The sequence below is a fragment of the Rhinoraja longicauda genome, unplaced genomic scaffold (genome assembly GCF_053455715.1).
Source record: "Rhinoraja longicauda isolate Sanriku21f unplaced genomic scaffold, sRhiLon1.1 Scf002025, whole genome shotgun sequence".
NCBI classification, from domain to species: Eukaryota; Metazoa; Chordata; class Chondrichthyes; order Rajiformes; family Arhynchobatidae; genus Rhinoraja; species Rhinoraja longicauda.
In genome coordinates, this window is record NW_027603239.1 from 1 (window position 1) to 13549 (window position 13549).

The 13549-nt window shown below is 47.7% G+C and overlaps 1 pseudogene; it reads left to right on the forward strand.

The window, feature by feature from the left end:
* Nucleotides 1-288: 288 nt before the first annotated feature.
* On the forward strand, nucleotides 289-7967 carry LOC144591807 (protein FAM171A2 pseudogene; annotated as a pseudogene).
* Nucleotides 7968-13549: the final 5582 nt, after the last annotated feature.

Consider the following 13549-nt stretch of genomic DNA (forward strand, 5'->3'; position numbering starts at 1 on the left):
AAAGGTGATTAACCTACAAGCCCCATACGCCTTTGGGATGTGGGAGGAAACCGGAGCACCTGAAGGAAAGCCACGTGGTCACAGGAGGAACGTGCAAACACCAGACAGACCGCACCCGAGGTCAGGATTAAACCCGGGTCTGTGGTGCTGTGAGGCACTACTGTCATTGCTGCACACCGACGGTAGAAAGTTGCCAACTGGTGCAATGATTCATGACAGGATGTCAAATCCATGCTGGAGTGCAGAGCAGCATAGAAGTTTGGAGCTTAATTGAGTTTTTTTGTCGAGATGACAAAGATGATCATTGAAGGTAGAAGAGTAGAAGCTGTTGACGTAAATAAAGTCCCTTGTGAGAGGCTGGTCCAGAAGATTTGGATGCATGGGGACTTTGTTGTTTGGATTCAGAAATGCTTACTCATAAATACAGAGGGTGGTGGTGCAAGGGAGTTATTCTGCAGGAGGTATGCGACACTGGAGTGCTGCAAGAATCTGTGTGTTGGGCCTCTGCTGCTTGTGATGTGCAGAAACCACTTGGGCATAAATGTAGATGGTTCCTAAGTTTGCTAACAACACAAAAATTGGTGGAACTGCAGACTGTGAGGAAGACTGTCAAAGTATACGGCTTTCCTGGCATTCTCGCTTCAGCAGCACTGTGAGATGTCCAGGGATCATCTTCCCACCAAGGCAATGGTCAATAAATGCTGGCCTCGTCAGTGATGCCCATACAGAGGGTGGTTGGTGTTTGAGTTTAGTTTATTGTCATGTGCACCAAGATACAGTGAAAAACTTCTGTTGAGTGCTAACCAGTCAGCAGAAAGACTACAAATGATTACAATCGAGCTATCCACAGTGTACACACACATGATCAAGGGAATAACGTTTAATGCAAGATATAGTCCAGTAAAGTCCGAACAAAGATAGTCCTAGGGTCTCCAATGAGGTAGGTAGCAGCTCCGGACTGCTCTCTGGTTGTGGTAGGATGGTTCCATTGCCAGATTACAGCCGGGAATAAACTGTCCATGAATCTGGAGGTGTGCGTTTTCACACCTGTTCCCCTCTTACCTGATGGGAGAGGTGAGGAGAGGGAGTGGCCAGATTGCGACTCGTTCTTGATTATGCTGGTGTATGGAATGAACTGCCACAGCAGGTAATTGAGGCAGGGACTATTGCAGCATTTACGAACCAATTAGACAAGTACATAAATGGGCAGGTTTAGAGGGATACTAGACCAAGTGGACCCGTTGGGCCCAAACCTCTCCTGCATTGGTGCAGCACCCCCTCCTCCCCTCCCTGCCTCCCCTCTCCCCCCATGCCCCCCTCTCCCTCCCTCCCTCCCCCCCTCGCCCACTCACCCCATCCCTCCCCCCTCCACTCCCCTCTCACCTCCCCCTCCCACCAACCCCCCTCCCTCCACCCCCTCCCCCTCCCCCTCCTCTTCCCCTTCCATTCCCCCCCATTCCATCCCCTCAACCCCCCTTATCCCCCTTCCTCCTCCCTCCCTACACCCCCCCTTCCCCTCCTCTCCCTTACCCTCCCCCTTCCCCCACCACTCCAACCCCCCTTATCCCCCCTCCTCCTTCCCCCCTCCTCCCTCCCTCCCCCCTCCCCCCCCCCATCCCTCCCTAGGAGTTAGATTTAAACTTTAAATTGTGAATTACTTTAAAAATATGACACCGATTTCAATGAAACTTCTTCCATTAGCACCAAAGGGACGACGGTGAGTAAGGTGGGCCTACAATTGTCACACGATCATGTACTGTTTTGACTGCAGTTCAGGAACAAACAAACAAACAAACGAGAATTTTGGTTTATAGATGGCCAAACACAGGCAGGTAGGACTAGTATAAATGGGACATGTTGGTCGTTGTGAGAAAGTTAGGCCAAAGAGCCTGTATCCATGCTGTATGACTCTATGATTCTAAGAAAGGTCTCAACCCGAAACCTTGCCAATGTCCTCCAGAGATGCTGCCTGACCCGCTGAGTTACTCCAGCACTCTGTGTCTTTTTGTAAACCAACATCTGCAGTTTCTTGTGTCAACATTGTACAATTGGAATTGTCAGTGTGAAGTCGATCAGAAATCTTCTGTGACACCAGGGAACAGTGAAATGTGCTCCAGTTCCTGCATTGCTAACTGAGTGGTCTTACATTAGCTTCATGTACAACTCATTCAGAGGGTTTCACAAAAGCACGTCGCAAGCCCAGTGAATTGTGAGAGATGGAAGCACCAGTAGATGGCGTTCTGAGCTTGGAGCCTCTCTCAGCCTCCGGCTCACACTGCCTCTGCTGGTCAGTACTCACACTGCGTGGGAGAACGGAACAACAGGATTCGAACATCTACATACTAAAACTCTCGTTTGTTTGTTTGTTTGTTCCTGAACTACAGCCAAAACGGTACACGATAGTGTAACAATTTTAGGCCCACCTTACTCTCCGTCGTCCCTTTGGTGTTAATGGAAGAAGTTTCATTGAAATCGGTGTTATATTTTTACAGTTATTCACATTTTAAAGTTTAAATCTATCTCCTAGAGAGGGAGGGAGGGAGGGAGGGAGGATGGGAGGGAGGCGGGAGGAGGGAGGATAAGGGGGGGTTGAGGGGGATGGAGTGGGGGGAGGGGGAGGAGGGGAGGGGGGGGGTTGAGGGGGATGGAGTGGGGGGAGGGGGAGGAGGGGAGGGGGGGTGAGGGGGCGTGAGGGGGAGAGTGGATGGGTGCAGGAGAGGGTGCTGCACCAATGCAGGAGAGGTTTGGGCCCAACGGGTCCACTTGGTCTAGTCTCCTTTAAACTTTTCCCCTCTCACCTTGTTGCAATGCCCTATCGTGTTGGACATTTCCACCCTGGAACAAAGCCCTGACTGTCCACCCTGTCTATGCCTCTCACAATGTTATACACTTCTATCAAGTCTCCCCTCATCCTCCAACATTCCAGGGGAAACAATCCAAGTTTATCCAAAGATAGACACCAGAGAATAGGTGACGCGGGTCGAGACCCTTCTTCAATCTGAGAGTTGGGGAGAGGGAACAGAGAGATATGCAAAGGTTCAGAGAACAAATGAATGAAAGACAGAGCAACGATGATCAGGGAAAGGTGGAGGTGGGAGGAAACTGGAGCACCCGGAGGAAGCCCACATGGTCACAGGGAGAACATGGAACTCAACACAGCCAGAGCCCGAGGTCAGGATCAAACCCGAGTCTCTGGTGCTGGGAGGCAGCAGCACCACCCGCTGCATCACTGTGCTGATCATATTTTCTTCTGGTATATCAGATAGGAGTTTCCTCTCGGGCAGTTTCATGGAATCATTAGCACTACAGTAGGAGTGCGTACACTACGGGAGCGAGAGACCTCCAGATATTGCATCCATCCATATTTCCATTTGGCAGAGGAGGCCATTTAGCCCAGTGTGGGCATGCCAGATCTCAGAGCAATCGCATTCCTCCACTGACATCCCTGCAACCTAATCCCTCTGGCAACATGCCCACGCACTCCCCTCATCCTCCCACTCAAGGGGCAAGTAACAGAGGCCATTACCCTACCGACCCACACATCCTTGGGACGAGGGAAGACACCAGGACACTGTGTAAATGTGGTGACAGGCAGAACATGCAAACTCCAAAAGGCAGTGCTCTGGATTGAACCTGCGTGTACAGTATGAGATGAATACTGGATTTATGCCAATGATATGTGCTGTGTTACAGAGGCCTCACGGCACCAGAGACCCAGGTTCGATCCTGACCTGGGGCGCTGTCTGTGTGGAGTTTGCATGTTCTCCCTATGACTGCATGGATCTCCTCCGGGTGCTCTGGTTTCCTCCCACATTCCAAAGACGTGCAGATTTGTTGATTAATAGGCCTGTGAATTGCCCCCAGTGTGTAGGGAGTGGATGCGAATGTGGGAGAACATAGAACTAGTGTGATCAGGTGATTGGCGTCCACTCGGTAGGCCCGTTCCTACATTGTATCTCTAAACTAAATTAAATAAACCAATGGTGTAATCATACGCCGCTGGTAAAGATATAACCGGACCTCACTGCTTGCAAAATGAATCTAGAGGCAGCACAGTTGCTGCCTTACTGGGCCTGATACCCGGGTTCAATCCTGACCACAGGTGATGACTGTACATTTCCCTGTGGAGAACGTACAAACTCCAACTCCAACACAACACAAACGACTTTAAGAACAGTGATAAATGCTCCTCTCCCACATTCCCAGCCATGCAGAATCACTGGGGAAGGTGAGACCTGGACAAGCTGAGCTGGTTGTACCTGAACTGTGTAGGAAAAAAACTGCAGATGCTGGTTAAAATCGGAGGTAGACACAAAATGCTGGAGTAACTCAGTGGGTCAGGCAGCATCTCGGGGGAGAAGGAATGGGTGACGTTCCAGCATTTTGTGTCTACCTGCACCTGAACTGGAGTAAGTTCAAGATTGCTGTGGGGGTTTGTTAGCGCTTTTTGGAGAGAGGTTAATGAACTTGTCTGGGGAATGAGCCACAGGTCAGGACGATAATAGTGGGTGAGGAATAGACAAAGAAGCTGGAAAACTAATGTCAATCCTAGCGGACGAGCCTGCTTAGATGACAAACACACTGGAGGGAAGCAGAGCTGGAGTGTTATTGTTACACAATGCGTCTGACAGGTTGGGTGGTGGAACTGAAGCCAATGATTAGCAAATGGGAATGTGAAGTTGTTGCTGTCACAGAGATAGTCATAGAGTCACAGAGTGATACAGCGTGGAAACAGGCCCTTCAGCCCAACTTGCCCACACCGGCCAACATGTACCAGCTACACTAGTCCCACCTGCCAGCATTTGGTCCATGTCCCTCCAAACCTGTCCAATCCATGTAAAACCTGTCCAATCCATGTAGATGTGGTTGAAAGTTCAAACTCATTTAGTAAGACTTTATAATATAACACTTCTCAAGCCAAGTATTGAGCTTGAAAAGATTGGCAAAGTTGTCACCAGGGTCACTGGGGCAGTTTTTGGCAAAACCAGTGCAGACTCTTGACTGAGTATAAAGTTCTAACTCATTTAGAACTGTCTTTATAATGTAACACTTCTAAAGCCAAATATTGACTTTGAAACGACCTGCAATACATTTGAAAGCTGGCACCTGGATCAGGTAGTTTTCATGTGGACATGTGGTGACTTGAAGCAGGTAGTAATTCTACTAACAGTGTTTTTTAATTCAATAGGCGAAGATGTCTAAAACCGCGGCAACAGCACAGAAAATTGCAGATTGCTTCCACTTTGGACAACTCCAAGAAGGACCAGGCCACCTCCATGTCTCACATCAACTTGATCAGTACCAGCCACCTGGAGTCAGTGTCCTCCAACGGGGACATGGACATTCACACGCCCATCCTCAAGTCTGCCTTCAGTACATCTCGAGAGTTTGAGAGCTCTCGGGAAGAGTTCTTCAAACAGATTCCGTATAGGGATTCAGGTCCAAAGACGAGGCACCTCAGCAAGGCATCCACTGACACTTTGGCCCACAGAGGGAATTCCAAGGAAGACTACCACAGGACGGTGGAGAGCTTTCCGTTGAAGGTTGCCAGGTCCATTGATGCTTCAGGAGAGCTGGAGCCGCCTCTAATGGATGACTACAGACGCAGCTATACCTCGATGGTCTCACAGCAGCCAACAGATGAAAAGGGCAGAGAGATTCAGGCTCGGCGCATTTTGGCTGAAAGTAAACTTTGTGCAAATGATCCACCCTCACCTTCTCCACTGCCACCACCTTTCGAATCTCTCGGCCACAAAATGGATAAGCCTTCGGAATACATGATGTCTCAATCTGTTGACCATCTGGCCAGGCCTACAACCCTGTCCCAGCCCGGTCAACTCATCTTCTGCGGATCTATCGATCACATGAAAGACAACATGTACAGGAATGTCATGCCTACTCTGGTCATTCCCGCCCATTATGTGGGATTGACTTCCGATTATCCTTGCATGGAGCCGTCAGCGAGCGGCGCGATGGAACAGCTGGAGATGAAAGGGATGCAGATGGGAGTGCCATTGTCCCATCAGCCTGGAGCTCAGCAGTATCAACATCAAGGCCAACAGGCGACCCCTCAGTCAGACGGTGGAGAAGACAAACCATGGGGCCCCCCATTCCTCTTCCATGAGTGGCCCAATGGCAGTATTACTGAACGAGTCAGCTATGGCACAGATGAATGGGGAACTGCAGGCGTTGACCGAGAAGAAGTTCCTGGAGCTGGGGGTGAAGCCTCAGCACCCCAGGGCCTGGTTTGTGTCGTTGGATGGCAGATCCAACGCTCACGTTCGGCACTCCTACATCGACCTGCAGACCGGGGAGAGGATCAGCAGCAACGACGCCAGCCTGGATTCTGGAGTGGACGTGAACGAGACCAAGCTAGGGAGGAAGCCCAAGGAGGAGCGGGAGAGGCACGCTCCCGGGAACACGGCCTACAGCAAACTGGTCTACGTGGAGGACAATGAGCAGAGCAGCAGTGAAAGCAGAACAGCGATGTGCTCCCCAGAGGACAACTCGCTGACTCCTCTACTAGAGGAGAGCTCTGAACACAGGGAGACTGTTAATCGAGAGCACAGCAGAGGCAACAGCATGAGGAGCAGCAGCGAGACCCGCCGGGATTCCACCACCAGCCCAGAGGAGGAGATGCAGGACCAGTCTGAAGGGGCCGACGACCAAGGGGAGAACAAAAAGAGCCCTTGGCAGAAGAGAGAGGAACGCCCACTGATGGTGTTCAACCTGAAGTGAACAGCGCACTTGACTTCTCCAAGACCTTGAATCAAATCTTCACAAGTTTTTTGAAAACGCATCAGCATCCCGTGAGAAAACCTGAGCACAAACAACGGAAATCGATGAAGTCTAAAGCAACAAAACCCAACATGCCTCTTGTATTAGGGCCCCAGACCAAGGAAGCAGCAAACCCATTCTCCCTGAATTTGTGCAACTCTATATCGCTAAGCTGAAACAATGGTTAAAAAGGAGGGAAGGATCTCAGTGATGCAACTGTAGGCCTTCTGTCAGGGCAGATCGAACAAGCGTTCATGTTGTCTTTAGAACTTATAGCTGAGTTTTTGTTAAAAAAAAAGTCATTGTGGTACCAACCCACACAATAAACTCACTGAATTTGTTTTTCCTGAGGAAGATGAAAAGACTATATAAAGGTTCAGTCCTTTTTGTTATTTTAATTGGAACAACCCTACCAAATGAAGCATTTTCATGCTTGAGGATCAGTCATTTTACATGTCAGGACTTTTTTGAATAGAGGCTTTTTTGGAAGGTAGATTTTCTTTTCCTTTTTGTGTATCGTGCTTTCTTTAACTTGACCCTAGACCATCTCCAGTAGCAGACCATTCAGATCAGGTCCAGGACTCTCCAAGTGCCTTCTTTATGTCTAAGTTGTGCAAAAAAAACGGAGGGAAAGCAACTCTTACTGACTGCACTGATGTAAAGTGGAGAGTGGTGATCGGGAGCCTAAAGTTAGGAAGTCAAAGATTTTTATACTTATTTTGTGATGTTTAATATGTGCAGAAACAGCTAAAGAAATGTTTCCCCATTGCCAATGTGATTTTTCCTGGACTCTGGTCAATATACCAGGTAGGAAAAACTAATCTGTATACAGTTAGTTCACAACAGCGTTTAATACATAAGTTGCATCTGAATTGATTGCTTAATCAACATTGGAGGTGAAAGATGAGAAGGAGATGTACTAATGATGCATTTGTAGATCTTTTGAGTAGATCAGCTAATGTACATGACGACTGGACACGCTGCAGCGATCCTAGGTGTAAGGTGGAGTGGCCAGTTCACGGTGTGGAAGGTGTGGGATGTGTGAGAAAAGTGTATCCATTTGTCCTGAAGATATGGGTGGGACAGTGATGGAGGGGAGGGGGATTGGGTCAGTGCCTTGAAAATGGGCAGCCGCCTATTTATTGTCCTCGTGGTATATGTGGGGGTCCATGGAGACATGATGCTGAGATCCATGAAGATCATGGCATTGATATATGGAGACATGATGGTGAGATCCATGAAGATCATGGCATTGGTCTATGGAGACATGATAGTGAGATCCATGAAGATCATGACATTGGTCTATGGAGAGGAGGATCCTTAGACTGAGGACGGACCCATTTCATATGTAGACGCAAGGAACTGCAGATGCTGGTTCACAGAAAAGGACATAAAGTGCTGGAGTAACTGAAGAGGGTGACAGCATCTTAGGTGATGGGTCCCAGCCCAAAAAGTCACCTATCCATATTCTCCAGAGATGCTGCCTGACCCACTAGAGTTATTCCGTGTCATGTGTAGTTTGGGATGATACAATATTACTAGGACAGTATCTACCATTTTCTGAATGCAGCTTGTTGGAGCAAGTCAAAGGATGAACAAGGGAGTGAGTAAATGTTTTGAAGAGTATCCCATCATGAGGGTTCTTGACTGGTTTGTCCCAGACCATTGCTGCTGTGCGATGTGCTCACTGCCCTCGACCCACACAGCTCCCCCACCTCTTGGTATCGGGGTTGTCTACGCCTACATGGGAAACCAAATTCAAGTTGCATCCTGCTGTCCCAATGTAGGTGTGACCAGGTCAGGTGTCCACACAGGTCTGCCAACTAGACACACTGTACCACAGTCATGGTAGGTAACACACTTGCTCCTCCATTGTATTATCATTTCAGGATAAATGATTTTATTTGCTTCAACGTATGAATTAGTTGTTAAATCAACTGAACTGAATGGTAAAAGACAATTTTACTTCTTTTGAATCCCTTCAGTTTGACATCTACAAGTACTATATACTTCTGAAGATGACTGATTTGTAGTTGAAAACAAAATGAAATATTTAATTTGGGTTTTCCAAACAAGTATTTATTTCTTCCTATCTGGCCATTGCCAGCAAGGTCAGCATTTAACACGTGTTCCAAAGTGTTGTTTAAAAGGGGTGATGAGTTCGTTGCCTTTCTAAACCACTGGAGTCCGTGTTGTGAAGATATTGCTACTGTGCTTTTGATTCAGTCCCATGATTTTATTTCCAGGAGGGATCAGCTTTGTACTTCCCAGTTGAGTTGTAAAGCCATCGTCAAACAACTGGGAAGCAGGCCCTTCAGCCCAACTTGGCCAAGCTCACCAAGATGCCACATCTACACAAGATGCCCCAAACCTGCCCACGTTTGGCCCATATCTCTCTAAACCTTTCCTGTCCATGTATCTGTCCAAGTATATTTTAAATGTTGCAGTGGTAGATGCCTCTGGCAGCTCATTCCCTATACCCACCAGGAAAAGGTTGCCCTTTAGGTTCCTATCAAATCATTCTCTTCTCGCCTTAAACTGATGTCCTCTGGTTCTTGATTCTCCTACTGGGTGAGAGACCCTGTGTATCAACACTATCTATTCCCCACACGATCTCATCATTCATCATTCTCCTATGCTCCAAGATGGGAAGTCCAAGCCTGCCCAGCCTCCCCTGTAGCTCATGCCCTCGACCCCTGGCAACATCCTCGTTCCTCCAGCACTCTGTGCTCTGCTCTGTGCAGTGAGCTCCCTCCCCACTTCAGCTTGTGTGTGACCCTGTGTTGTAACTCAATTTAGCAATAGTCAGCTGCAGGAAATAGTTCTGACATATTTGCTTTCTTTTTATGGATCAAGTATTTCCTATTGAATAACTGGATATAGAGTATCAGCACATATTGCATATTGGTAGATGTGGGTTTAAACCCAGTTCAGGGCACTGGGGAGGGGGTGGGTGGGTGGGGGTGGGGGGGATATTCCATCTGAATATATCCAGTAACTTTAGCTGCAGTTTGCAGGACATACTACAATTGAACCCAAGTCAAACATCCCATGGAAGAGACAGAGAGTACAAACTTTACTGCAATATCTAAACAGCTTCCACCCCACCTGCAGACACAAAGAACTGCAGATGCTGGTTTATACCAAAGATAGGCACAGAGTGCTGGAGTAACTCAGCGGGTCAGGCAGCATCTCTGGAGAAAAAGGATGGCTGACATTTCAGGTCAGGACTGAAGAGATCTGAAGAAGGGAGAAGGGTCCAGACCGGAAAGGTCAATAGACAATAGACAATAGACAATAGGTGCAGGAGGAGGCCATTCAGCCCTTCGAGCCAGCACCGCCATTCAATGCGATCATGGCTGATCACTCTCAATCAGTACCCCCGTTCCTGCCTTCTCCCCATACCCCCTCACTCCGCTATCCTCAAGAGCTCTATCCAGCTCTCTCTTGAAAGCATCCAACGAACTGGCCTCCACTGCCTTCTGAGGCAGAGAATTCCACACCTTCACCACTCTCTGACTGAAAAAATTCTTCCTCATCTCCGTTCTAAATGGCCTACCCCTTATTCTTAAACTGTGGCCCCTTGTTCTGGACTTCCCCCAACATTGGGAACATGTTTCCTGACTCTAATGTGTCCAATCCCCTAATTATCTTATATGTTTCAATAAGATCCCCCCTCATCCTTCTAAATTCCAGTGTATACAAGCCCAATCGCTCCAGCCTTTCAACATAATCGCTCCAGCCTTTCACCAATCCTTTTTCTCAGAGATGCTGCCTGACCAACTAAGTCCCTCCAGCACTGTGTGTCTATACCCGACCTGGGATGCAGGTAGTGATAGGATAGAAATGTTGGTTCAGGATCGGTATCCCAGAAATCGAACTATAAAAATCGGAAAAAAGAATTGTAAGGCATTTCATGCAATATGTGGAAAAAAATTGAGCACATCTCTGATTTATTTTCTACATATTAGCTGAAGTAATATGAAGATATATTTCTCAAATATGCACTCCCACTACTGGATTGGAGCCGGCATCCACTGCATATCCAATTTTCATTAGTTCACTAGACCAAGTGGACCCATTGGGCCCAAACCTCACCTGCATTGATGCAGCACCTTCTCCTCCCCCCTCCCTCCTCCCCCTCCTCTCCCCCCCTTTCTCCCCTCCCTCCCCTCCCCATCTCCCTCCTCCTTCCTCCCCTTCCCCTTCCCCTCCCCCCTCCCCTCCCTCCCCTCCCCATCTTCCCCCTCCCCTTCCCCTTCCCCCCATCCTCCCCCCTCCCTCCACACCCTCCCCTCCCCATCTTCCCCCTTCCCCTCTCCCCCACTCCATCCCCCTCAACCCCCCTTATCCCTCCTCCCTCTCCCCCATTCCCTCCACCCTCCCCCCTCCCTCCCTAGGAGATAGATTTAAACTTTAAAATGTGAATAACTTAAAAAATATAACCGATTTCAATGAAAATTCTTCCATTAGCACCAAAGGGACGACATTTTCCTGCATCTAGCCTGTCCAATCCCTTAAGAATGTTATATGTTTCTATAAGATCCTCTCTCATTCCAGCGAATATACGCCCAGTTGATCCATTCTTTCATCATAAATCAGTCCCGCCATCCCGGGAATTAACTTGGTGAACCTAAGCTGCACTCAAGTTTGAAGACCAAAACTGCACACAATACTCCAGGTGCGGTCTCACCAGGGCCCTGTACAACTGCAGTAGGACCTCCATGCTCCTAGACTCAAATCCTCTCCCTATGAAGGCCAACATGCCAATAGCTTTCTTCACTGCCTGCTGTACCTGCATGCTCACTTTCAGTGACTGATGTACAAGGACACCCAGGTCTCATTGCACCTCCCCTTTTCATAATCTGACACCATTCAGATAATATTCTGCCTTCTTGTTCTCGCCACCAAAGTGGATAACCTCACATTTATGCACATTATACTGTATCTGCCATGCATCTGCCCACTCACCCAACTTAACCAATTCACCCTGCAGCCTCATAGCATCTTCATTGTAGCTCACACTGCCACCCAGCTTTGTGTCATCCACAAATTTGGAGATGTTACTTTTAATTCCCTCATCTAAATCGTTAATATATATTGTAAATAACGGGTCCCGGTACTGCCTTGCAGTACCCCACTAGTCACTGCCTGCCACTCTGAAATTGACCCGTTAATTCCTACTCTTTGCTTCCTGTCTGCCAACCAGTTCTCAATCCATGTCAATACCCTACTCCCAATACCATGTGCTCTAATTTTGCCCACTAATCTCTTGTGTGGGACCTTGTCAAAGGCTTTTTGAAAGTCCAGATACACCACATCCACTGGCTCTCCCTTACCCATTCTACTTGTTACATCCTCAAAAATTCCAGAAGATTAGTCAAGCATGATTTCCCCTTCATAAATCCATGCTGACTTTGACCGATCCTGTTACTGCTATCCTAATGCGCTGCTTTAACATATTTAATAATCGACTCCAGCATCTTCCTCACTGCCGATGTATGGCTAACTGGTCTATAATTCCCTATTTTCTCTCTCCCTTTCTTAAAACCCACGCAGGTCACGGGGAGAACGCATAAACTGTGTACAGGCTGCACCCGTGCTCAGAATCAAACCCGAGTCTCTGGCACTGTAAGGCAGCAACTGTACTGCTGCATATCGTACCTCTCTGGGATGTTTTGTTCGAGCGGAGGTTGTTGATATTCTCGTTATGAATTGAGTGCAGGCTGAGCATGTGATCGCAGGCAACCATTATTCAGCAAAACGCTGCCGTGGTGATCCTGGTCCTCAGGCCAGGCTGAGCTCTGGCCACAGAAAGCTAAAAGGCCAGAGGGTTGCTGGTGGAATCAGCACTCTCATTTTCCATTCTTGGTTCGAACCCACGCACACAGTTGTTGTGAAATAATCCCGACTCTCCCCATGATAGACCAGACTGGGCCAGAAGTATTTAAAGGATTGGATATTTTTAACATCTTTTCATTTTTAAACTAAAAGCGTATTGACCACCGTGAGGGAGGGGGAAGAACAAGGGAGGGCCTGGCCTGGGGGGGGGGGGGGGGGAGAACAAAGGAGGCCCAGCGTGGGGGGGGGGGGGGAAGAACAAAGGTGGACTTTTGTAACTTTGCCAGTGCCCTTCATGTGGCGACTGTTTGCATACTTTGTGTATGCGAGCAAAGCATATCACTGTGACTTGTTACATGTGACTGTAAATTATTCCATTCAATTAAGGCACTCAGCTTGACTGTTAATGCACATATTAAACACTGTAATTTTAGGCTCAAGACAGGAACTGCTTTAAGAGTTATTGGTATTGTAATTGTGAACGCGTTTTTCTAACCTGATAGACATTTGTCTTAGTGCCATCGGTTCACATCTCCTTTGGAGAGTTCATGTCATTGAGTTTCAGATATTGTGCCACAACTGAGGGAAGTTGAATGATCTGGGACTGTTTTTACTGGATGTGTTGTATGTGTGGCGACATTTTAAACTGATTATTAGTGCTAGTGACTCAGTGTCTCTTGCTTTACTCTTGGCCACGGTTTTTTTAAATGAGGTGGTCTTGAACAGAGATGTGTGCTTGCTTCCAGTTTGCTCCGATCTTTTCAAAGAAAACATGGTCAAAATTCTGTGCAATCTTTTTTGCTTGTTCCTGAAGTAAAATTGTTAAAATAAAGCTTATTAAAAACATTTTTGAGAAATGAACAGGTCTCTTTGAACTGAATTTAAAATTTCAAGTGTTCCAAAGCGATATACACGGTGGCGCAGTGGTAAA